Source organism: Aedes aegypti, chromosome 2 (assembly GCF_002204515.2).
Source record: "Aedes aegypti strain LVP_AGWG chromosome 2, AaegL5.0 Primary Assembly, whole genome shotgun sequence".
In the NCBI taxonomy this organism is placed as follows: domain Eukaryota; kingdom Metazoa; phylum Arthropoda; class Insecta; order Diptera; family Culicidae; genus Aedes; species Aedes aegypti.
In genome coordinates, this window is record NC_035108.1 from 176,792,224 (window position 1) to 176,817,950 (window position 25,727).

The 25,727-nt window shown below is 35.0% G+C and overlaps 1 protein-coding gene and 1 pseudogene across 13 annotated transcripts in view; one reads left to right on the top strand and one right to left on the bottom strand.

The window, feature by feature from the left end:
• The window catches only part of LOC5577794 (transient receptor potential cation channel trpm), a 384,986-nt gene that overhangs the window by 35,958 nt on the left and 323,301 nt on the right, over positions 1-25,727 (top strand). The window lies entirely within an intron of this gene.
• Positions 22,164-23,077, bottom strand: LOC5573716 (annotated as a pseudogene). Its single transcript, XR_002500187.1, has one exon. The product of XR_002500187.1 is annotated as an S-phase kinase-associated protein 1 (transcript).

A 25,727-nucleotide genomic window follows, 5' to 3' on the forward strand; every position in this document is an offset into this window, starting at 1 on the left:
AAATCCCTGATATCTAAAAGAAATTTAATTATTTTAACCGTATGAGCTAATTGGTACGAGTTTAGAAGATGAAATCGGGCTCAGCGATATATTTTAAGCATATATTTTACAAACTTTACTTACTTTTAATAATGCCGTTGTCGTCGTCGCTACCTACATGTAAATGCATGCTAGAGCGATCAGAATATCAACTTGTCAAACATTAAGCTAAAACTAACAGCTTTGTTGATGTTTTGCTTTGGTAAGAAATTATCGATCGAATCGAAATACGCACACAGAGAAGACCGCAAAAATGCTACCGCTGTCCGACCCGAGCGACGGGAACCTAGGTAAAACTTTGTTTGCCATTTATTTCCGTTGAAAACTAATCAACCAAAATTATAATTGATAAATAAATTAATTAATTAATCAATTTATAATAATAGATGAAATGTCTCTGGTTGTAACTCTTTTACGTCGAATGCATTGATGTGACCCTAAAAAGGGCCGCTTTGTTTGAAATTGTGCTGCAATGCAATTTAAGCGTGTTCTCCACGGATACGACGAGCCAGCTGGATATCTTTCGGCATGATGCTGACACGCTTGGCGTGGATCGCGCACATGTTGGTATCCTCAAAAAAACCGATCAGTTAGAGCTATAGCTTGCTGCAGGACCATGACGGCCGAGCTCTGGAATCGCCGATTTGCCTCTACATTTCCCCGTATACCACGACGAAGCTTCATGGTGCTTCATGGTGCGGAACTTCTTCGAGTATCAAAAGAAGATCATGCCAATCATCGTGACTGGCAACTTTAACATCGATTTGAGCAAAGAGGAGAACATGGAGTTCGCGGACTTCATGGAGAAGTACCTCAAACTGGCTTCGGAATCCACTAGAGCAACCAATCTTAATGGATCATGCGTGAACCTAACGTTCAACCGGAATATTTGTTTGGCGAGCAAGAGTTACCGCTCATGCTTCTTCTTCCATCGACCGATTCTATCGGTGTTGAAGTGTTAACCGAACCAACAAAATACATATTAGGTCAAAAATGACATGCAACAAATAGTATGAAAATTGATTGCATTTTTATCAGTAGAAATCTTTCATAAGTTCGTGAAGGTCTCAAGCCAGACAATAGAAGAAGCTAACGTTATATTCAGCGTCAACTTGGCGGTTGTATCTCGGAAAAAACCTCTTACTTTTTCAATTCATGCAATGTTTTACATGTAAAAGTTTTTTCATAATATGAACTGGGGCCTGGTTTGTGATGTACTCTGCATACTAAAACAAAGCCAAGCTGAATGTGTCTGGATTTCAGTCTTTAATGGTAGAGAATCATTTCGTACTGGAAACTACTTTGACTATTTTCATCGTGTTTGCCTCTCGACCTACGAATGCAAAAATGACAAATTTGACAGAGAGAGTTATCAGTTCAGAGCTGTGGAAATGCTCATGAAACATCAAACTGAGAAGCTGGCTTTGTCCTAGTAGAAACGCAATCTTAAAAGAAGAAGAACATGTATATTTGAATAACATATATTTGTTCTGTGGGGCCTACCTCAACCAAGTGGTTAGAGTCCTCGGCTACAAAGCAAAGCCATGCTGAAGGTGTCGGGGTTCGATTTCCGGTCGGTCCAGGATTTTTTCGTAATGGAAATTTCTTTGGATTCCCTGGGCATGAAGTATCATCGAACCTATATTCGATATACGAATGCGAAAATGGTAACATTGGCAAAGAAAGCTCTCAGTTAATAACTGTGGAAGTGTCCATAAGAACAATAAACTTATATATTATATATATTTGTTTTTTTTTGCGATCGCTGTGATATTACATTCGCAGTAAACAAGCCACTCTGTTTCCCATCAAATGTCTTCGAGAGTCAACGTTCTTTAGCGTTGGCGTATCCTACCCACACACGTTACGTCAGGAGATGCGTGAAATCAAGTGAAAGTGTACAAATATGTATCCTCCTCGATTTCGGAAGAAATAAAATGATATTTAGTGACACCTTACCATTGAATCCATTCGTTAAATTTTCCTTCTTCACATAAAAACGGCGAGACTCTGTACTACCGAACGTTGTCTGTCAGTTACCGGAAGGATGAGGGAGCGGAAATTGATAAACTGTTCGGGTCGGTAGATATTACATACACAGTCGATAATCGTAGTATGGCGTTTCGTCGCCGCTTGCAGCTAGTGGATGGTAGGATGAAAAGAAGGATTCAGAGATTGGAAAAGCTCATCGGAAAATAATTTCAGATCTTTGGCCCTACTACCGTGGATTTCGCTACGTTACTTACATCATGAAAGGTATGAAGTATTTTGAACTAGATTCTCTGGTCACGCCAATGAGGACAGATTGATGTGGATTTTTTATGAAATATTTATGTGAAATGGCGAAATAAAACTTCACCGGACGGCCTGTATGATAAAGGAAGGTGATATGTTGACTTTCACCGATGGGTCAAAACAAGTTAATGGAGTCCAGAATATATCAACAAATAGAAAATAGCAAACCTATACTGATCTTTAGATATTACTGAAACTTATTTGAAACTTGGATTCAAACTCAAAAGAGATCCAAACTTTTTTTGATCGAATGGCTAGAACATGTGGGGGAGTTGTTATCATCATTCATAGCCGTAAAAAACATCAACTTTTTTCGTCATTTGAAACCAACATTTTTGAAGCTTTTAGTGTTTCTGTTGAAACATAGTTTGGTAGATATACTTTCATAGTTGCCTATTTGCCTTTTCAATACACTGGGTAGCAAGTTAATTTGCCTCAAAATGACTTGCGTAAATTGACTCGCCATGAGTTAAACATTTCTGTCATTGTTGACTTTAATGCCAAACATCGGTCATGGAATAATTCGCAAAATAATTCCATGGATTGGGCTTAACTGACTCTATTCACCTTCGTAGCCAACTAGTTATTCACGCTGATTTTGATTCTGATCATGTCCCTGTTACCTTTCAAATATCCCAAGAAGCAATTCTTAATCTTATCAACTCCACTTTTAATTATTTTCGAGCGGATTGGAATACATGTAAAACATACATCGATAGTAATCATGATGTTAACATTTCTTTACAAACAAAACATAATATTGACAATGCTCTCAAAACTTTAACTAATTCCATTGTTGAAGCATGGGGCATTGCAATACCAAAATGTGAAGTGAAATTTGAATCAGTGATTATAGATGATGATCCTAAACCCTTAATTCGTCTTAAAAACGTGAGGAGAAGGCAATTTCAACGCACTCGCAATCCTGCTATGAAAATTATATGACAGAATCTTCTGAAAAAAAAAAAATAATAAATAAAAATCTTTTACTCAATTAAGAAACAAATATTTCGAAAATCAAATTTCTCGATTAGACCCTGACTCTGAACCCCTTTGGAAAATATCTAAAATTTTGAAAAAAAAAATAAACCTTCAGAAGCTAATTTCGGCCGTGAAAGAGGATAACAAACTATAACTAAATAATTAAGAAAAAGCTCAAAATCTTGCTATGCAGTTTAAATGCGCGCATAATTTTAATTTAGGACTCATTAGTCCGATTGAAAATCAAGTTACTCAGGACTTCGAAAGCATTCTTAATCAAGAGAACATTTTCGAAAATTTCAGGAAGACTGATTTGGAAGAAGTGAGATTTTGAAATTTTCTACATCCTCATCAAGAAACTATCAGAGAGTAGCTAATGATTTTTGGTTGAAATATTTTTTCAAATGTTTTCAATTGGTATATTCTCCTGGCAAATGCAAAAATGTCAAGGTTGTACCAATATCAAAACCAAACAAAAATTCTGCAGGAGTGTCCAGCTACCGTCCAATCAGCTTGCATTCCTCCCTCAGTAAACTTTTTGAAAAGTTCTTTTCCACATCAACGAAAATTCAATTTTTGACAATGAACAGTTCGGATTCCGCCATGGACATTCGACCACTCACCATTTTTTTACGTGTAACAAATTTGATCCGTTCCAACAAATCTGAAGGCTACTCTACTGGTCTTGCTCTTCTAGACATAGAAAAAGCATTCGACAGTGTTTGGCATGAAGGCTTGAATGTAAAATTAAAAAAAAAAACTTCGATTTTCCAACATACATTGTTAGAATAACCCAAAGTTATCTGGCAACTCGTACACTTCAGGTTGATTATCAGAACTCCAGGTCTGATTCACTTCCTGTAAGAGCTGGTGTTCCCCAAGGCAGCATTTTGGGATCAATATTATACAATATTTTCACATCTGACTTACCTAAGTTACATCAGGGATGCCAAAAATCTTTGTTTTCGGATTACACAGGTCTCTCCGCCAAAGGACGAAGCCTGTGCATCATCTGTAGTAGATTGTAAAAAAATTGTACAATTTTTCTTCAAATTTACAAAATTAGAAGATCCTAATTCTTCCAAACTCAACTAATAATATTCCCACATGAATCAAAAGCTCTTTATTTGAAACCTTCAAGTAGACATGTTGTCACGATGAGAGGGGTTCCAATAAACTGGTCAGACAAATCGTCATTTTTTTTAATTTTTTCAGAGGAGAATTCCTTTTTTTTAACAAATTTTCATTACCTTCATTTTTCTTCATTCGAATTTTTGTCCATTGGACATTTTGTAGCAACACTTCTGGCTTTTGGCCAATGAATAAGCATATGTTGATTTGAAGTCCAACAATTGGTAAGTTTTCATAAGTACTACTATTGTGAATCACAATTCGAAAAATGACGATCCGACTACCGAAAGCCAACATATATCATCACAGTATTTTCATTTTTCATCCGAAATCCATGATGGAGTTCAATCATTGCCATATCAACATGTTCCAGAAGTGCTCCACACATGGAAACAGATGAGTCAAGTTAGGTAGGTATCTCCGGTGCCGACACGCAAACAAGAGAAGCTAACAAAATTAACACGACTCAGTGAGCACTTTTTGGTTGAGCAAATATTTGATCGATTCCGATCAACTGGGTTTGTAAAAAAGCTGAAGTGATAAATATAGCATTCCACTTGAATGGAGATATGGCTGCAAAACTTGGTCTTACTAGTACTATATTGGCCGTTTCTGTGCAATATGGAATGATGTAGGATGTCATTATTTCTACAAATCAAAGATCTCTGCTTGTAGTTTAAGATTGTTCATTTAGCCAAATTCATGCTATCAGAACAAGGACTGTAAAGCATCATGACAGACAAGCGACACTGAGGAAACAATACTTTTAACTGTCACGTAAGTTTCGTACCTATCATGAGCTCGCTTTGTCATGTCTCAACGACTGACATGACAGCTCCATGAGAGCAATTCTTAAGTTCTTTTTTATATAAAATTTTCTATATTATTCAAATGATTTTCAAGAAATGATAGTGCTGAATAGGTAAAGTGGATATTAGAGTAGATATTAATATTATTTCAAAAATTTTGAAAATCCAATCTCCCATATCTTCCTTTCCATAAAAATAGTGTGCTGTAAAATTTTCATGTCACTGTCTGTCAATCACAGAAGGATTTATAGGTGGCTCAAAGACAATGTAGGTTATGGTTCGATATGGAAATTACTATGGAGAAATTTTGAAAAATGTTCCAAACACGCTAGTACTGTAATGTAAGTTCAAACTTATTATACCATAGTATAAACTCATTCTTCAAACCATAACAAACAAATTAGCTGAAGATAGAAATTCAATCCGATGGATAGCAGATGAGATTTCATAAGCTATTATTTAGCCTCATATGGGGTGATAGCCCTGCAAACATGTACAAAAATCCCAAACAAAAATAGCTCTAAAGGGATTTGTTTTTCAGCAATATCCATCATTAGGGTTTGAAGAATGAGTTTTCACTATGGGATGATAAGTTTAAACTTGCATTACAATACTAGCATGTCTGGAACATTTCTTCATTGTTATTTTCATATATTCCTACAATGTCCTTGGGTCACCTTTAAATCATCACCGAGAAGGCTGAAAATTTCACAGAACACAATTTTTATGGTAAGGAACATATGGGAGATTGGATTTTCAAACATTATCTAGCTTATGTAGTTATGTAGCTGTAAATTTTGAATCGCCCTAGTGGATATGCTTCTATGATTCTTCGATTCAAACAATAATTAAGGTACCGTGGGGTAAGTGGATACAGAAAAATCAATAGTCAACTTCATTGTAATGTACAGCTAACGTTAATAATGTTAATCAAACTTTTTTCTGTGGATGAGAAGTGAGGGACTAATATACTTCAAATCACCATTTATTTTGATTTTTTTGATTGTTATGTAATGAGTATGATGAACTTGAAAATTTGCGCCAAATGATCCACTTGCCCCACCATGGTGGGGTAAGTGGATCACCAATAAAAAAAATCTATTCTCGAAACAAATGTTGTGTAAATATGTATAGTATGAATGACATTATTCTTGTTCTTGTTATTAGTGATATTTATGTTACATTTTGATACCTTTAAAATAAAAAAGTAACTTTATTTTATCAAAATATTATGAAAAATATTTAAACATTAGTTTACACTAATTCGAACAAAAAAAAAATGTTACTAGGGTAATTTGGAGAAAAATCATCCATTTAATACTCATAAGTTGTACAGAAGTATTGTAGGATTATTCCTAACGATGTTTTTGAAAAACATTCATAATTTAAAAATATTAGTTACATTTACCTTTGATTAACATACTGAAATCTTTTTATTCTATTTATTAATTTAGTTGTTCCATCTCTCTAGAACAATTAATATGGTCAAATAAGGTTCCTTAATATGCTTTCAATTGAAAAATTTGTATACTTTGCCTTTTTTGCAATTAAACAAAAGATATACCACAAAAAGTTTTGTTTGAATTTTGCAATATTCATTCTTTTATATTTTTTTATACCAGAAAGATTGATATACCTTTTAGGTGGATTTATTCAAATTTTCTATGGCCACTTTGACAACTTTAAGCTAGGAATGGACAAAGTTAAAGGAAAACAACATTTGCGGATATTGAAACTTATTTAATGTCTTGTAAGTAGTCTGCCAACAAATGATAATAATACTTGATCCACTTACCCCACCCCATGAAGAAGTAGGGGTAAGTGTACCATGTCCAATATATCTGTATTTATTTATAAAAATCACATATTTTTCATCGATATTCATTAAATTAGAACTGAAATGCTCACCATGTGTTGAACAAACTAATAGTATTCGATTTTAGACTGAGATACAATGGATTTTTGATTGGTAGAAAACAATTTTGAAACTAATTGATTTTTGCTGCTAACAAGTTTGCTTGTGTTAGTGTATGTGTAGTACCAGTTTTGCAATACAGTTAACTCTCCCTTACTCGATATTCCGTATCTCGATATCGAGTTAGAGAACCATAGTAAAAGTTGGTTTTCATGGCTAACTCGATGGTCCCTTGGAACGCAGTTGCACTGCTTTTGTGTTCTGTAACTCGATACCTCCCTAACTCGATGGTCCCTTCAATATCGAGTAAGGGAGAGATGACTGTAGTATTAGTGTGGATGTAAGAATATAACCTAAAACGAAGCAATGGTGCGAAAACATTTAACATATTCAAGTATTTATGCTTAATATGGACAAATGATCCACTTACCCCACTGATACACTTCCCCCACTGTACCTTATATCAAATAATAAACTTTGAATTGCAATATTTACACTTCTGTCATATGCTGTTGTGGCGGAAAAAATAAAGAGAATTAGAAGAGAACCACTTTCATTGTCGCGCCGTCTGATGATAGAGAGGAATGCAACACTGTAGAAATCAAGTGAATAATTGACTCTGATGCTTTCTAGCACTGATCAGAACATGTAATATGATGTTAGGCAGCATCCATTCATTACGTAACGCTAAAATTGGAAATTTTTGACCCCCCTCGCCCCCCTTCGTAACGCTTTTTGTATGAAATTTTTTAAATTTTTGTATGAGTCGAAACGCTTGAGCCTACTCCCACCTCCCCATAGAGCGTTACGTAATTTGTGGATGCCGCCTTAGGGGAACCTGGTCTAATTAGGACCCTGTTCTAATTCGGACCATCAAGCATTTCTCAATACTGGCGCTACTGTAAAGATCGTGGGTACCGTTTTTCTGCTCACCGTTTGGATTAGATCTAACACAATAAATTTGACGCCTTTCAGTTATTACGTTTGCTTTTTATATTAGTTTATTGTTTAAGCGACAATAATTCTCCAATCTTTCTGTGTTATTTTATAATCGAATCACCCTAGCTTAAGCTTTCATCTGACCATATGGTTTTGATATGTCTATGCACCGTTTGTGGTCAACGAGTTTGAAAATCTCAAAATGTGTGTTGGTCCAATCCGGACCTTTTGATATGGTTCAATACCTCTTGATTTTCAACGTGTACTCAGTCTATTCTAAGAGCTCCACCCCGTGAAAATCTTCCTGACTCGATCGAAAATCACAGAAGTTGTAATATTGATTAATAGTGCCTTTGTTTCTGTCGCGGCGCAAAAAATCTAAGAAATGAGGTAGATTAGCAAAAACAAAAGGAATCAATAAATCAGCTACATGAAAAACATCTCCATCAAAACCACAGCCAGCTTTATCCAGTCAACTATCCCTTGTCCGATTTACTGTGTTTTTGTTTACAAGCTCGAAGGAAAGTGCAGTCCCTTCAATATAGTGTACTTTAATCCATAAATATAAGAAGGTACTTCTCAAACTTGAATTTCCGAGACTTCGAGTCTGTTTGTTGTCTGTTTCAGTTTCCCATACAAGTTCACCTTTTCAACCCGATATTTCATAGCAAAGTTTTAATGTGTGGAAAATTTTACAATATTCAATTTCAAAATTACTTTTTTGAATGTATTTTGTCAAAATAAATAAAAAAAAGCTCTAAAATTTTAAAATATGTGTACTTTATCTCGATAGCTCCCATATACGATAGTCTGTTCAAAATCGAGTCAGGAAGAGTTGACTGTACCCAATTTTGAACAAGTTTCTGATATATTATTTAATGAAATTCATATTTCACTTGAGCTTGTTCTGACTCGAATTAGTTTGAAATTTCTCACACATTGAGTTTATTTTTTATGCTTGCGCTTGAAGAAAAAGTTCAATAAGCTTTAATACCAAACAAATCTGAGTTACCGTCAAACGGGGTAACTTGCAACAATTTTCAACTTCAAAGCAATATGGATGAAAAAATTGAGGATTCAAATGAGACAAAAACCATCTGGTACCCTAGTCGCTACGTAAAGAATACCACGCGGTATTAATTTTATCAGTTTTTAGTTTTCTGGAATCATGAGAGACGAAAAATATGCATTTTTAATGCTACCCCTGATGTGGGGTAACATGCAACACACAGTGCTACCTAAAGTACACTATTAAAAATGTATCCTTTATCGTGTTATTATGGTCATTTAATAATTTTCTACAGTAAAAGCATGATAATTATCAGAAACAGGCTAGTTTTCTCTTAGAAAACTAAATATTTTTGATTGAATTATGAGAATTGAACCAATTTGATTGAAAACTTCATTGGCATTGCATAGGGTGTCCACACTGGAAAATTCTAGCATATCATAAGTCTTGACAGTTATTGGAAAGCCATCAAAACGTTTAAATGCAACTTTTCTACAAATAAAATGGTATTTTAGGTTTTACTTCACATAAATTTTTTTTAGACATATTTAAATCAGAGCGACGTATAACGTATTGATATGTATGTTTTAAAATTGTCTCTGTTGGGTTTTGGCATAACTTCCATCACATTTCATGCAAAGAGTTCCCAATGACTGATCTGTAAGTTAATTTTTATGCAGATTTTCTAAAATATTCTTCATTTTCATGAAGAAAATAAGGCTAAATCTAATAATAATACGATTTATTTAAATTTTCCCAATATCAATACAAAAAGTGTATTGAATTGATTGAGGTACAAACATTTCAATGTTACAGTACAAATATATGTTCAATTTCGCCTTTTCATGTGTTTTCGATGACAAACGGCAGGAAATATCGAACAATTGAGATCAAAGTTGCTGTTGCAAGTTACCCCACAAGGGTAGTCAAAAACGTTTTTGATTTTTTATAGTGTTTAAGCAAAAAAATATCAAAACTTTTATCTTGCCAATTTGTACACTACTAAGTACTGTAACTGATAGCAAATGCCTCGAATGACACATTCCTACCGTTTGTGTGGTACGAAGAACGTTTTTCAACATTAGTTTTATACAATCCAAATTTTAATATGATTTTCACCTCCAGCAAACTTACCAAAAAATAAACGATACCCAAACCCTTGTCAAAAACTTCTGTTGTATACCTAAGGTCAATAAACGGCGGAATAAATCATAATAATTTAACTCAATGCTGAACAAAACGACTATTCGGTTACATGTCGAAGTGTTGCAAGTTTCACCCCTGTTGCAAGATACCCCGTTTGACGGTATATTTTGTTACTAACATTGCAAATAACGATGAAATATAGGGTGGTCCGAATTAGAACATGGGGGGTCCGAATTGGAACAGGGTTGGTCCAATTCGAACCTTTTGGAGAAGTTGGTTCAAACATATCTATCCATGTCCTGGTAGGAGCTATCACAAAACTCTCTGAGAGAAAAATGTGCGCGCTGAATTGCGCTTTCACGAAAACATAAAACTTTTCATGCCGTTAACCGTGCTGAAAAGATATGGCCGAAAAACTGTTACTAGGTCCGAATTGGACCATGTTCCCCTAATCATTTAAATTGAGTTATGTAGCTTTGAATAAATAAAAAAAACATACCTACGTATCAATATTACGGGGTTCTGTTTTAATTTGTTATTTTTGATTAAACTTTATCTTGATCACTTTATAAATTTCATTATTCCAACAATTATTTCCAATTCGTCATTCGGGGTGACGAAAAAAATATATGAGTGTTTCGTCCATATCTCTGTGATTACATGTTTTGTCATAGTCAGAGCTGTTGAATGTCATAAATTCATGTGACTTTGACAATTGAATATTGCTAATATTATTGCCCCTGCGAAAAAAGTCATCAGGAAATGTTTTTTCTAGGTGACTTTTTTCGAACTACTATCGGTTGACAATATTTGCTGATACTATGTTTCGAGAATATCCCATTAGGCATAAAGACGTTAGGCATAAGGACGTTTGGCATAAGTATGTTAGGCATAATTGACGTTACGCATAAAGACATTAGGCATAATGGATGTTAGGTATAAAATACGTTAGGCATAATGGACGTTTGGCATAAAATAATTTGCGCTCTTGTCTTATCGAAAATTGTTCTGGTCCATTTACACATTCCATTACGTTGATGGAGGTGGGTGGGTGTCCTTAGGATGTAACATCTCATAAAAAATAATAGAAAAATTCATACAAAAAGCGTAACGAAAGTTTGGGTTAATTGGTAAATTTCGCTTTCCGGTGTTATGAAATTTGACAATGAATCCATTATCGGAAGATACGGAAGATGATTGTTATCATAGACATTGTTAGCATTCTTAAGTCCAGTTCAATCCATTTTTGTAAGTGTCCATTTATATTTGCGATGAGCAAGTGTTATTTATTTCTTGAGATGTTTAGTTTGATGAGTATATGATATTTTTTATTATATTTTTCTCATATAATTGCGTTAATTCTAAAGAAGGGAAATCTTCCATGTAATTATTAGTAGTTTAAATGTAAATGATTAACTTGAAGACAACAATCTACAGTCATATCAAAAGTTCATGGTTTGATACGTGACATTATCTTCAACAATAATATTCTGGTAGTGTGACGCTAATAAAAGCGTTACATTCCCACGTCGAATCTGCTTATCAATTTAATGTGATGAAAACAGTTCCTTTGCCTCTGCTGCCAACAATTTTCGATGATTTTCAAACAATTTTAACCAGCCACATATGCCGAAAGCACCTTGAAAATATTTGAAATTCGTCAAATTTGAGAAATAAACTTTGATTTCAAAGTCAATTTAAGGTGATTATAGAACGAAGCCACACCTTAAATTTTCAGGAGCCCAAGACATGAGAACCAAACAGCGCTCCGCGTTGATAATTTATCCTATTGGTCACCAAGCAAGCAAGCAATTTGATTGATTTTCAACGCGACCTGTTGTCAGATTCTCCAGTCATGCGCACTTGAAAATTCAAAGTTAGGCTTCGTTTTATAATCACCTTAATAGTCAAGCTCAAATTAAACATAGCATAGTATTCAGCATTTAGCATGGCGTGCATTTTTATGGAAATATTTACATATATAATTCCAATAACTATTAGAACAGCAAGAATCCACAAAACAGCATATTTTTGAAAGAAGGTCTTACAGTAATAAGATTGACCGTATAAGTATAAAGAATAGCCTATGATTCAAAGAAGGGAAAATGTATGATGGAAGTATTAAGAGCAATAGTGACATACATTTTTGAATAAATGTGTCTCGAAAGAACAGTTCAATTTTTATAAAAGCAAAATTTTCTGATTAAAATATTAGCAGCACTAACTCCAAAAATTTTGTCGACAGTATAACTATAAAGAACAGTCTTCAACTTAAAGAAGGGATAATCTCTGATGAAAAATTTGCTAATGTGTACAACCAAACTCAAAAGACGAGCAGCAGTTACAGTGTCGTTCATACTCTTGACATTACTCCCCAACCCAAGCTCTTAGCTTAGTATTCTAGGAGTACTTCCACCATAATCAACTAAATGTTTGCTATGCCAAAGTGGCCATTTTGCATTCCTATTTGTGCACAATACATGAGCACGTTTATACTTCATGGCCTAGGATCCTGGATCGATTTGAAACCGAACTAAAATACCTTCAGAATGGCTTGGTCACAGAAGTTACCACAAAGCTAATGAAGGCAATTGCCAGCATTTTCATGCTAATCATTTATTCAAGTTTTGTCCTAGAAATTGACCTCAAAGGATACACAACTATGGGACGATTGCAAGGCAATCGTATTTCAAAGGACACACTTTTAATCTTTGAAGCCCTCCACGATTACAAAAAAGTCAGCTCACTTTTCACACAAAACATTTCATTTTTTTTGGGAATTATGCCTATCGTCCATTATGTCTAATGTCCATTATGCCAAACGTTCATTATGCCTATCGTACTTATGCCTAACGTCCTTATGCCTAACTTATTTATGTCTAACGTCGCGCACCCCTATGTTTCACATGGGAGGTTCTAATGAGCATTTATTTTTTTCCAAATCATAGCATTACTTCGTTGGTACTATATTTCTATATATCTCTACCTATTTAGGACCATTCCGAATATTCTAAGGCTAAGTAAAATATAATTCCATCAATGGATTACCTGTTTTGCTTTTGTTCACAGTTGATCAACAGAAGTTTTCTCGTTTTATTTTGTATGGGGAAAGACATCTAACTCCAAATTTCTCGTAAATGGAAGCTTTAATCGAAAAAAAATTTGGAAGGCGTGATAGTCGTTATCATTACGTACAAGCGGTACCAAATATTTTTTCGAAAAAAGTTCCCAATTTTGAGAAATAAATCGTTAGGTGCATTTCGCCATAAAAATATTTTTCGCGTTACCTTTAAGCGATTTTTCATGCATAGACACTAGCGTATGTGCGTTACTATGTGGCTAGTAGCGAATCAGGGCATGCAAGTAACCCATTAAGCGATCTCAAAATTTATTTCTCACATTTTGCGTAAAACGATAATGTTACACAACCTATGTATCCTTCAAGCGTTGAACTGTACTGATCAGCAATTAAAGGTTGACCCATTATTTGCACGATACATTATGATTTCACACAACTTCCAAGATTTCTCTAAATTAGTTTCCACCATAACTTCTTCAAGGAATAACTCCCGAATTTTTCAAGGCATTCCAAAAATTGCCCCAAATTGTTCCTGCAATAAAAATAATAGACAGAAACTCATCCAGGAGTTCGTTTCGGGATTTTTGTTGAGATTTCTACAGGATTCATGTTTTTTTTTTATTTTTACTCCGAGTACTTTGTGTTTTTCTTGAAGTTTTTTCAAACTTCTCAATTTATTCTAGTGAAGAAATGCTTTAAAACACAAAAAGGATGAGTTTATGAAATTAATGGATTTATTTGCAAACCACTCCGATGATTTCTCAGGTTTTTCTTGGAACTCACTAATTACATCTCTAAAAGATCAACTACTGATACCTACATCATATTTCAGGTCCCTCGAAGCACTGTTAATTTTTTTCTCAGGAATGAATCCAAAATTTTTTCAATCAAACTTTTTTTCTTGAGATTTAGAATTTCATTTTGACATTGCTCCTGGTTGGTTTAATAACGCTCTTTCATAAATTTTTCATAAATTCCCTATTTTTTCAAAAACTTCTCTTAAAATTCAAAAAAATATCCTTATGACGCTTCCCAGATTGTCTTTTACTCATCAAAGGATCTTAGAATTTCTTTAGGATTACTAAATATCCTTAATAGGTTTATATAAGTATTTCAACATATTTTTTCAAAGCTCCTCCAAAACATTGTCAAAGAATTCTTCAGTAGTTTTTGTTAGAATTGCATTGAGCAAAGTTTTAAGAATTTCTTCAGAATGTCATGAAAATTTAAAATTCATTCATGAGTTTCTTCGAGAAATAATTCAGAAACTGTTTCAGCAGATTCTCCAAAGATTTGTTCAGCAAATAGTGATAGTTAAACATGGAGCAAGTCAAGTCGTGACCAAATCAAATTCACGCACTGTGAAGTATAAAACACAGTAAATAATTTAGATTAGTTAATTTCATCTTCTTTCAAACATGAGCTGTTCTTTAGAATTTACAGTTTGACGAATCTTATTTTTCATACCGTGCTGCTCTGAATTTCTGGACACTCCGTAAACCGGGCAATAGCCTGTTTCACGGTGCTTTTGAACTTAGCGGAATTTGGGGCATGTGTGCCACCTTAAGCATATTGATCTCTAACTTTGTCTAAAGCTTATAAAATCTACCAATTTAGACTCATGATACATGTATAATGAAATATTCTTTGTGTCCGATTGATATTACTTACAAAGAAGAGGCTAATTGATGATTTAAAGCTTACCGTCATAAGTGGATGCTTTATAATAAGGTTCATCATATGCGGAACTCTCTACTAGTCGATTCGAATAACTAAAATGGTTATTTTTGTACCCATTGAATACGATATATGTATGATCCTTTAATTACGGCGGATAAGTATAATAGGGGTATTCACTAATTGGCGTAACTCATCGTGTATATCGTGGTAAACTGATTATTTTAAATCTTTCACAAAATTGCGTAAAGTAGGAACGAAATATTTCAAATTATGGAGATTCGATAGTCAACCAATCCAAGATTCCTTTGGTTGTTGTAGCAACTGTCACCAAACACATTATAAATAAACATAACTTCAATTTCAAAACATAAAATTGCTAGAAATCTCGTGTAATGGATTTCAACTTTGTGAACTCACTAGGTACGACGAACAACTGAAAAGCCATCATGAGGGTATTCACAGATTCGAAGGCACGTTGGAGAGTGGTTACTTATGCAACACCATAGACAGTGGTAATTCTTCGAAACGAGAAGTTTGGAATCTTCATCCATTTTATGTTCTTACAGGCAAGATATACCACTGGTCATACCGGATATTGATGGTCTTGTTCAACTACGATGTGGTCAAAACGAGTAAAGAAAGATACCAGTGACAAAATGAAAGAATTAGTTGTCTGAATTTCTGTAATCATGTGTGCATATAAAGTGTACAAATGCATGAATAAATTGAACCCAATTCACCTAAAGTCCTATTGCATGTTTTGTTTAGTCAGTGATGGTAACCTGCATTTGGCTATTTGAGTATTGAAAACCGCACGATATTTTCTTTATTCTAAACATCAAAATATCTGATCCCTGAAACACATTTGATCGCGACCAAGAAACAGAACTCCCGTCAGGCACAATTGACGATAACATGCAGGCACAGATAAACAGACGTCACTTTTAGAACAAATCGCGATCAAAATCATAGTCGAGAGAACATGTACGCCCAATGCTAAAATCGGTGTGTTTGGCCGATGGGCCAACAGGTAACGCTAGTGTGTAAACGTCAAACGCGAACAAAAACGATGCGAGCGCTGCGGGTGGTGGATTAACCACCAACAATATATTTGAATTGACCGTTGAAAAGGTGCTCGATGAAGAATGATGAGAGTGTGACGTCTGTTTGTCTGTGATGCAGGTTTAGCAGCTCTGTTAGCATTTGAACGAATTTTCGACCATTGATTACGAAGCGGGAAGAATTTTGGGTACCGTGAAGAAAACGATCAAGCAGTTGTCAACCGTTATTATTGGATAACTAGATTATTGCACTGAACCAGAATAGGAATATATCATTTGAAATATTTCATCAGCAATTTCTTATTTTACGCAACCTTAAGTGAATACCCCTAATATAAAATTAGATCAGCACTAAATAACGGTAAAATCTTGATGTTGACTAGTAAACATGTTATTATTGAATATATGGAGAAAAATCAATTTGGGAGCAAAAATGTCGGCTATTCCCCTAATATATATCAAGTGCCTCATTTAAGGTTAACAATATGATTTTGTTGATGATGTTTACATAAAAAAAATCACTCCAACAATTTCCGTTAACCAAATTGGTAACACACTTGTCCCAATAAGTAAAGATCAACCAAACTGGGTTTCGTACGTGAAACTAAATACTTCTATCGTTCAAATGCCGCAATAACTAACTTATTTAAATAGTTTTACGATATACAGAACGTCAGAAAATTCTATTAATAATTTACCGTTTCACCATGCTGTTTAAAAACAACGAAATCTTATGGAAATGCACTTAAATATTATTGTATTTACAAAATTCGACGTAAATACGTGAAAAATAGTGCGATTTTCATCATATTGTTTTTTTTTCTTTTTTAACGACACTCGTCATATCATTACTTCATCATATTGTGATATTAAATATTGTGAACTACAAGCGAACATTATGTTATGCTCAAAGAGAAAATATATGTTGTAGTTTTTATGAAAAGCAGGGGCAGCAAAACTTGCCCCAAAGTCCGCTAATTCCGATTTTTTTAGAAGCGGCGTCGGCAATATTAAAATTCACCTGATATTCATAACATTTAACAGCCCAGCTCATTGCTACAATGTGACTTGGAAGGCACCGGTAGGATCTTGGAAGCGTTCTATTATCTAAAGTCGAAGGCAAAATACATTGGCTCTATCGAGTCCAAAGTTGAGAAAATCTATTTTGTGAAAATGTGTACTTCAAATTATGCCAAATGGCTGTTATACCAAATGACATTATGCCAAATGGGGTAGAGCCGTTGTTAACAATTGTATAGTTCAATCCAACAATATAAAGTGAAATTAACTATATTTATAGATATCTCTCAAACTACCTATGAAAATCGTTGATTTGACCAGAAAAAATATTACAAACAACCTATTGAGATCTCTGTGAATGCTCATGTTCACTTTTATTAAAGAATTTTATATACAAAGTAACAGTAGGAATTGCCCATTGGTGTACTGAAAAGTTATTGACAAATTTCTCAACTAATTTTACTTATCTGTTTCTAAAAATTCGTTTAAAAAGCTATTCTAAAATTATTTTGAAGAATTTCTGAAGTGATTCCGAGTAAATTCCATACCAAGGGCAGTGCTTTAAGATATTCCTTGTAAAATTCCTGATTGAATCCTCTCAAAAATCCCGAGATAATCCTTTGCAAACCATAACGGTTTCTAGTGGAATTGCTCAGAATAAATTGGAAGAATTCTTAGTTAGGTGCAAATTCAGTAAGAATACATTTGCTGTAAAAATCATATTTGCTGAAGAATTCTCGATATGCAAAGATTTTAAGTAAATCCTACAAACTTCTTACAGATCGTATTGCTGGAATTGCTATTCATGAAGCAATTATTTGTATTTTTATGAAAGCCATGTCAGAATTCCATAGATAATTTTTTGAATCTGTCTTTAACGATTGTGTTACTTTTCCCAGAATGTCGTTTCCCCGAATAACCCTTTTCCCCGAATGCTATTTCCCCGAACGACCCATTTCTCCGAAAAGTAATGCAGTTCAAAAAAGGGCACGAATAGTCTTCAGTGACAGCGTGGTGTACTAGGAAAAACGATGAGCAATCAAATTGCTTTCGTATATCGTGTGGCAAGTACGATGATACTCTATGCCCAGGGAAGTCAAGGAAATTTCCACTACGAAGAAAATCCTGAACTGAGCGGGAATCGAATTAAGGAACGCTCTTATATTTTCCTATTATTTCTTGAAACCTTGAAGAGGTTGTGCAGTATTCCTGGCAATATGATTTTTTTCAATATTTTTTCTGAAACATATGTGATTTTTCGTGCAACTATCGGAAGAACAACTTAAAAGTAAATTTGATGCTAGTAGACTTTACTTTTTTGATTTGTTGTTTGTAAAAAAATATATTATACAATAATTTTTAAATAATGCATTAAATAAAAATCAAACTCTTGAAGGCCGTAAAAGTATTTTTTTCAAACATTTTTTAAAATACAAAGATGTTCCAAACGTCATGAAAACTTTCTTGGTATGTGGTTTATAGTCCAAGATTTAAGTCAAAACTAAATCAGTTTGATTTACGAGTTACGAAAAAATACACAAAAATCCTAAAGCCTAACTACGAGGTTGAGCAATAGAGGGCTAAAGAGATTCATTGTGAAATTTTTGTGGAGATCTTCTAAAAAATTCATGGAGAATATTCTGGAAAAATATTAGAATCATCCCATATCAAATTAAATACCTTACGGTATGGCTAAGGACACATTGGTGAAACCTAGACAACCGCGTATAACCAAATCAGGTTTTGGCAGCGTATATTTATTACGTAACGCTATTTTTTTTCCTTTGAAACCCCTTTCCTCTCCTCCGTAACGATGTTTGTATTATTTTTTTTCTATTTTTTGTGTGAGACGTAACGCTAACGTGTAACGTGACGGTACGTTTAACGTAACGCTACCCCTCCCCGTAGAGCGGTACGTAATTTGTGGACGGTGCCTTATGCGATGCTTGTAGTAAGGTGGGGCTAAAGTTCTACCTTAGTGATTTAATCAAAGTTACCAGAATAACCATAGCAGTTGAAACAAAACAAATTCCGTACAGTGAACCTTCAACATGTTGGCTATAATTTTGCTGAACAAACTTGTTTCCAAGAATTTTCCCATTTTTAGTAATAACAGTTTCTAAATAGATTGTCTTAATCGAAGTTCACTGGGTAAAACACAAAATATTGTTAATTCTCTACTAACAAAATAGCAGTTTTTTTTCGCAAAATAAAGAGGAAATCGTAAATTTTGGTGACATTTTTCGCACGGTTAGGCAAATTTTGCTAAAGCTTAAGATTATTTGTGGATTTTAGGCAATTCGCATTTTTGCATTACAATATTCACGTCGAAGATCAACAAATAGCCAAAAGTTTTCCATATCTCAATCGATTTTTATGATATTAGGAGTGAAAGTCTCTTACTTGAATAGCATTCAAACCGAGCAGACATTTACACGTTTTGTTTTGAGTTGAGCAAGAAATCTTAAAAAGAAACGCTTGCATTACTCGAACTTTTGCCCCACTTCACTCTATATCTGCAAAGCTTCACGTATAAGACGTCGCAAAAAGGAGTTCAAAACTGGAGGCGATATACAGGCATATTTTATATGATAAAAAACAGCATGCAATACGAGTGTGTTGACTTTATAGCGAACTAATCTGCACTCTTATGGGACTTAATTTATGATAACAAAGTGGATTTGACAGCTGCAACGGATTGCTCTAACTTACTGTGTACAAATGTACATAATATGTTCATATTATGAACTCATAAAATAGAGTATTATGAGAGGTAACTCATCAATCGAACGCTTTCATCCACCATTCAAAGCGGATGTGATAGAATTTATATAAATAAACGACTTAGTTCGTAAACTGTTATGCAACTTCAAGTTGTTTCTGCAGGAAGGATTTGTGGAATTAATACTTTGTGGACACTTTGTTTGTGTTTTATCTTTGTGTATTTATTGGTTAAATTGTAATCGGTTTCCTGTGCATCGTTCAACTATTATTCCACAATGTGTTAAAAATATAAGATCGTACAAAATACTTTTGGTTGAAGAACTAAATAGTTTTCAAAAAGCTCCTGAGAAAAACTGTTTGTCAAAGTTAAACATTATTTTTCTAATAACAGAAATCCTTATTTTTTAGAACAAATTGTATGTTGATATCGTTTACTGTTCTATTAAAACTAGAGCTTTAAAAAATCAATAATGTTCCACCCTTCTCTGACATTAGGTCACACTAGTGATTTATCCATTTATAACCAAAGTTGCTGATGCACCAGCAAAAAAGTAGAGTCAAAATCTTGTTCAAAATTAGATTGGATTACTATAGAAACTATATTCGTGTACAAGAGAGTCAAATCGTGAGTTTTAACCGCATTCTTAAGTATAAATTTTACTCTTCCTGGTCGGTTAACTGAAAAGTTTCATACCTTTAAAATCATGTACGCATATTTATCGATCTACAACAAATTGTAAAACCTTTTCTCCAAATGTTTCAATCTGTAATTTTAGAGCAACACATAATGAAAATAATACATGGAAAATAAAATCGATTTCATTACAGCAGTGCTTCCAATTTTGATGATTTTAACAGTGCTTTGAGAGGTTTTCTGAGAATGAAGCATTTGTTTTTCTATTGTGCTTTAAACGTGACGTTGGGACTAAATAAGCAACACTATGAAGGCGTACGTTATTTTCCATAATAATACTATTAATAAGAGTATTTCAGTCAGGATATACTTTAAACCTAACAATTCTTTTCACATCAGTTCCCTTTAAATTTAAAATATTTGTCTCTAAAACAATCGGTGACATATGGTGGAATTTGTGGAAAATTGTTGCTCCAAAAATAACTTGATATTTTGTAACAGGCTTCTGATTTATGATGATTTAAAACAACAAGCCCTTTTTTGTAAAAAAATAGATTGTCGATTTGTCCAGCTTATTTATAAAAATCATTGATTACGATAACCACCAAAAATCGACCGTTCAAAAAATTGTTCCTTGTTCGTGTGAAGTTAAATTATTTCGGAGGATTTTTTATTATCACAACATTGTATAATATTAGTCGAACGATGTACAGAAAATCGATTGCGATTTCATTGATACATTAAAAAGATGTAGCATGCACAAAGTGTCTACTTTATAAAATGAACAGTCCTTATTGTAACATGTTCTTGAAGGATATAAGGGAAAATCTTAATAGCAATTTTTAAGTAATATGTGGAACCATTTCTAACCATACTCGTACACTTGTTTTTTTATAAAGTGTTTCAGGTCAATTTTTGTTTACAGACAGATCCTTAGCATAATCCATTCGATTACCATAACAGATTTCTGGTAGATTTCTCGCAAGATACATTGCCGAATGTTGATAAATCTTTCGAATGATTTTTGACAAAATCTTTTACAAAGGTCTGACATTTAGGTAAAATTCAAAAATTATTCAAGTTTTAGCATGACACAGTCATGCTATAAATATGATTGCTTGAGACATTCTTTGGATAGTTTGAACACAAATACTATTTACGTTTCCTTTTTTACTTCGACCAAGGAGAGAAATCTATGTACTACGGCATAACTTCTCAAAAGGACTTATGCAACAATAAGAGATTCCCTCTTCTCTCGCTTTTTTATGATCATAACAGTGCAAAACTAAAGCTTTTGGGAAGTTTTTCACTATAGATCAAAAGTCAACGTGCTTGGCTAGCGTTTCATACAAAAAAAGTGCCAAATGAAATTAATGTGGCTCAGTCATCATTAAAAAGAATGAGATGTTCTTCTGAAAAGTTCCGGTTTCTTTTTCTGGCAGAAATTTGTTGTTGGATTCCAAGAACTAATCAGAATGTTTATCGTGACGCAATTTTCAATAAATGTGATTGCTAATGATTTAATTCTTTTAACGTTGGCCAGGGAAGCAACGGCCCCCAAACAACTCCTGCACCCTGGCTTCACCCATGGTTGCGGAAAACTTAAAATCACAGAGATATAATGAATCACATTTGTATTTTTTTGGAGGTTACCATATTTTAGAAATTTCGGAGAGATTGTTGTAATAATGTGTTTGTTAATTGTTGATTTACAATTGTTTTATTCTGTTCATTTCGCAAAACCGTAAAGAATATTACTCTTATGTCACTCTTTTTCGCAGTGTCTGTAGCCAAATCCCTTCAAGTTTTGAAATACATTACTTTATTTCTCCCATTGTGTTTTAGTGATTATTTTAAATAAACGTTTCTTTTGCAGTGAAACCAATGTCAATATCTAAAATGCTTTCAACGTTGACAGGTAGGCAGATAATGCCTAGTTCTTCCTGGTGTGGTGATTATGTCATCAACCATTGTTTTAATCTCTGTAGCAAAAACCTCTCAACTATTGAAAAGCATTACTCCTCTTTCTCAAATTCCCTGCAACGATGACTGGTTCTGGCCTCTTCTTTTGCAGCGAATCCATCGTCAATGTTGAACACATTTCTCATCAGCCTGGTTCTTCCTGGTTTTGTTTCCTTGATCATGTCGACAACCGCTACGCACGTTACATCCAATAGTCCTTTGATGACCAAATAGTTGGCGGCTAGAATCAGCTCCATGAGGATTTCCTTGTCAACTCTAAGAAACTCTCGATCCCAATCGCAAATGTGTACGGGGCGGTTGTCGTCCTCCATTGGTGGATCGTATTTATGGTAGTTGGCCCATTCGAGCACTTTACGCAAAGTGGTAGCGTTCACGTTCGGCACGGGCACCACTTCGTCGTAGTCCTTTTCTATATTAGGACCCTCAAGCATCACTTTGAGAAGGTTAGAACACTTGGCAGCTTGGATGTCGACTTTAAAAATTTCACCATCATTTGACTGCAACTTGAGGAACGGCATTTTCGATGGAAGCCAGAATTGATGCGTCTCGATAGAACAACGATTTTCACTGCACTGGTGTCTCTAATCCGAAATGGTACTGAAATGGGCGTCAAATGTATCATGGAACGTTATATCCGTACCAGGTATATTTTGGCATACACGTTTGTGTATATGTATGGTAAACTCAGACATCCATGCAAATGCTAATGGTTCTGAGTTTGTAAAGAGGTAGAGTGCACGAATAGTTCATACTGAAATCATCCGCTGGATTTGTGATCTACCTGTAGGGGTTGTGGTGGTAAAGTGGACAGGTGGGGTAAAGTGGGCACTTTGTGAACATTTTCCGTTTACGGAAGGAACTCAACGGACCGTTTTAATCCTTTGTCTGTGTTTGGTGTCAATGTGGCCCCAGAGCACTTTGACGGCGCTGTAACTTTTTTGTTAGTGAACCGATTTGTAATTTTTTTTTAACATTTTGGTGAATTTCCACATTTTTTTTATTTGCGCAAGGGTTTTTTTTTCAATTACAGTCAACTCTCCCATTACTCGATATTGAAGGGACTATCGAGATAGGAAGTTATCGAGTAACAGAACACAAAATTGTAACTGCTATTCAAGGGACCATCGAAGTAGCCATGAAAAACAACTTTTACTATGGTTCTCAAATTCGATATCGAGATACGGAATATCGAGTAAGGAAGAGTTAACTGAATTCTGAAAAATAGTTTTCTAGAGTAAATTCTATGAAAATATTGCGTTGTCTGTGCCTTGGGGTCATATTGATGCCAAATTCAAATCGCTGCAACTTCGCAAAATACAAATACATTTTCTATTTGTCTGCTATTTAAGAAATTGAGTTTTACTAAAAATTACAAAAAGAAAAAAAATCAAAAGAGGGCTGGTTAATTGCGGGTAGAGAGTATTGTGAATAAAGGTCCAAAAACAGCGAATTTTTGAAACTTTGGAAACTTATATCTTAGAAGGAGTTCTATATAAAGTTATACCCTCTTCGGTGAAGATTTGCATCAAAGAAAGGATCAACTTAGTACACAATGGTTAGTTGGGAATTTCACCGCATGATGACGCTATCAATCAAATCAAGTTCATATGCAGGGGAGAAGCAAATGTATACCAAAGGTTTCTAAAGCCGTAAACATGAAATTCAATGTTTCCCAACTGAAAAGTTACGAACATTTTTTGTCGACAATTCCTACAATTCGATAATCAACATTTCGATACACAAGGTTTTGAAATATTCAGCTCACTGGTTCCCCTCAGTTGCCAAAAATCGAACTAATCAGACATGTATCGTAAAGGCTGCCTTTCAAACAACTTTACCGACAAAATCAACCTTCTTACTGATCTGCATCGGCAGATATAAATGATTGGAATTTTCAAAGATTACTACAGTCAAACCTCCATGAGTCGATATTTGAAGGGTTCATCGACTCATGGAAATATTGAGATTATTATTATTATTATTATTATTATTATTATTATTATTATTATTATTATTATTATTATTATTATTATTATTTTTATTATTATTATTATTATTATTAATATTATTATTATTATTATTATAGAGTTTTGGCACTTCTCAGCAAAAAAATGCTGGAAACTTTCACCTACCCCGGGCAATCTGTATGCCAAAGGGGATTAGGCTCTGTGGATCTCATTGGTCGGTTTTACTTATCCTAATGAGTCTGCTGGATGAGCTTCTCAGTTGTGGTGGTTCAGAAACCGTCTAACTATGCTGCAGGTTCCAAGAATCACCGCTTTTTGGATGCTGTGTAGGTCCTTCTTCAATTCCAGCTCGTCTAGGGACCTTAGGAGAGATTTCGGGACAATTCCGGTCGCTGAGAGGACTACCGGAACTATACGGACGTCCTCTAGGTGCCACATCTGCTTCAACTCCTCCGCCAAGTCGTGGTACTTCGCTATCTTGTTAGAGAACGTTGATTGGACATTGTGGTCCAGCGGTACAGCGATGTCGATGAGTGTAACTCGTTTCATCCTTTTGTCGTAGACTACAATGTCGGGGCGGTTGGCACGGATGAGGACGTCCGTTATGATCTCGCGATCCCAGTACAGCTTTATGCAACTATTTTCCAGAACCGGGTCAGGCAGGTACTTGTAGTAGGGCACAAATCGATCCACCAAGTTGTGCTTAAGGGCAAGCTGTTGATGCACAATCTTGGCAACTTCGTTGTGACGATCGAGGTAGGCTGATCCAGCTAGTACTGAACAGCCGGCAACGACATGCTCGATAGTCTCCCCTACTGAATTGCACTTCCTACAGCGGTCCTCCACGTCTTCGTGCAATATGTAGTGCCGATAGTTCTTCGTCGCAATTACCCGGTCCTGGATGGCTACCATGAAACCTTCTGTTTCTGAGAAGAGGTCACCCCGCACCAGCCACGTGTTTGACGCCACCTTATCGATGTGCTCGAGCTCCAGTTGATGGGGGTGCGTTCCATGCAACTCCTTCTGCTTCCACATTGCGATCATCTCATCGACAGTTTTGATGTCGCAGTTCAGCTGGTAATCCTCCTGCGCCAGATGCAGGGCGCTGAAGCCGTGGTCAGCTTCGCATACAGTGCGGTAAATTTCGTGGCGGTTCTGGCTTTCTACGAAATATGCCCGCAGCTGCTGGATCTGGGAGACACATAGTGCCTGGATATCGGTGACGCCTCTTCCTCCTGCTGCACGTGGCAGGGTGACTCTCTCAATGGACGATTTTGGGTGGCGCAATCGGTGCTTGGTGAACGCCACTCGTACT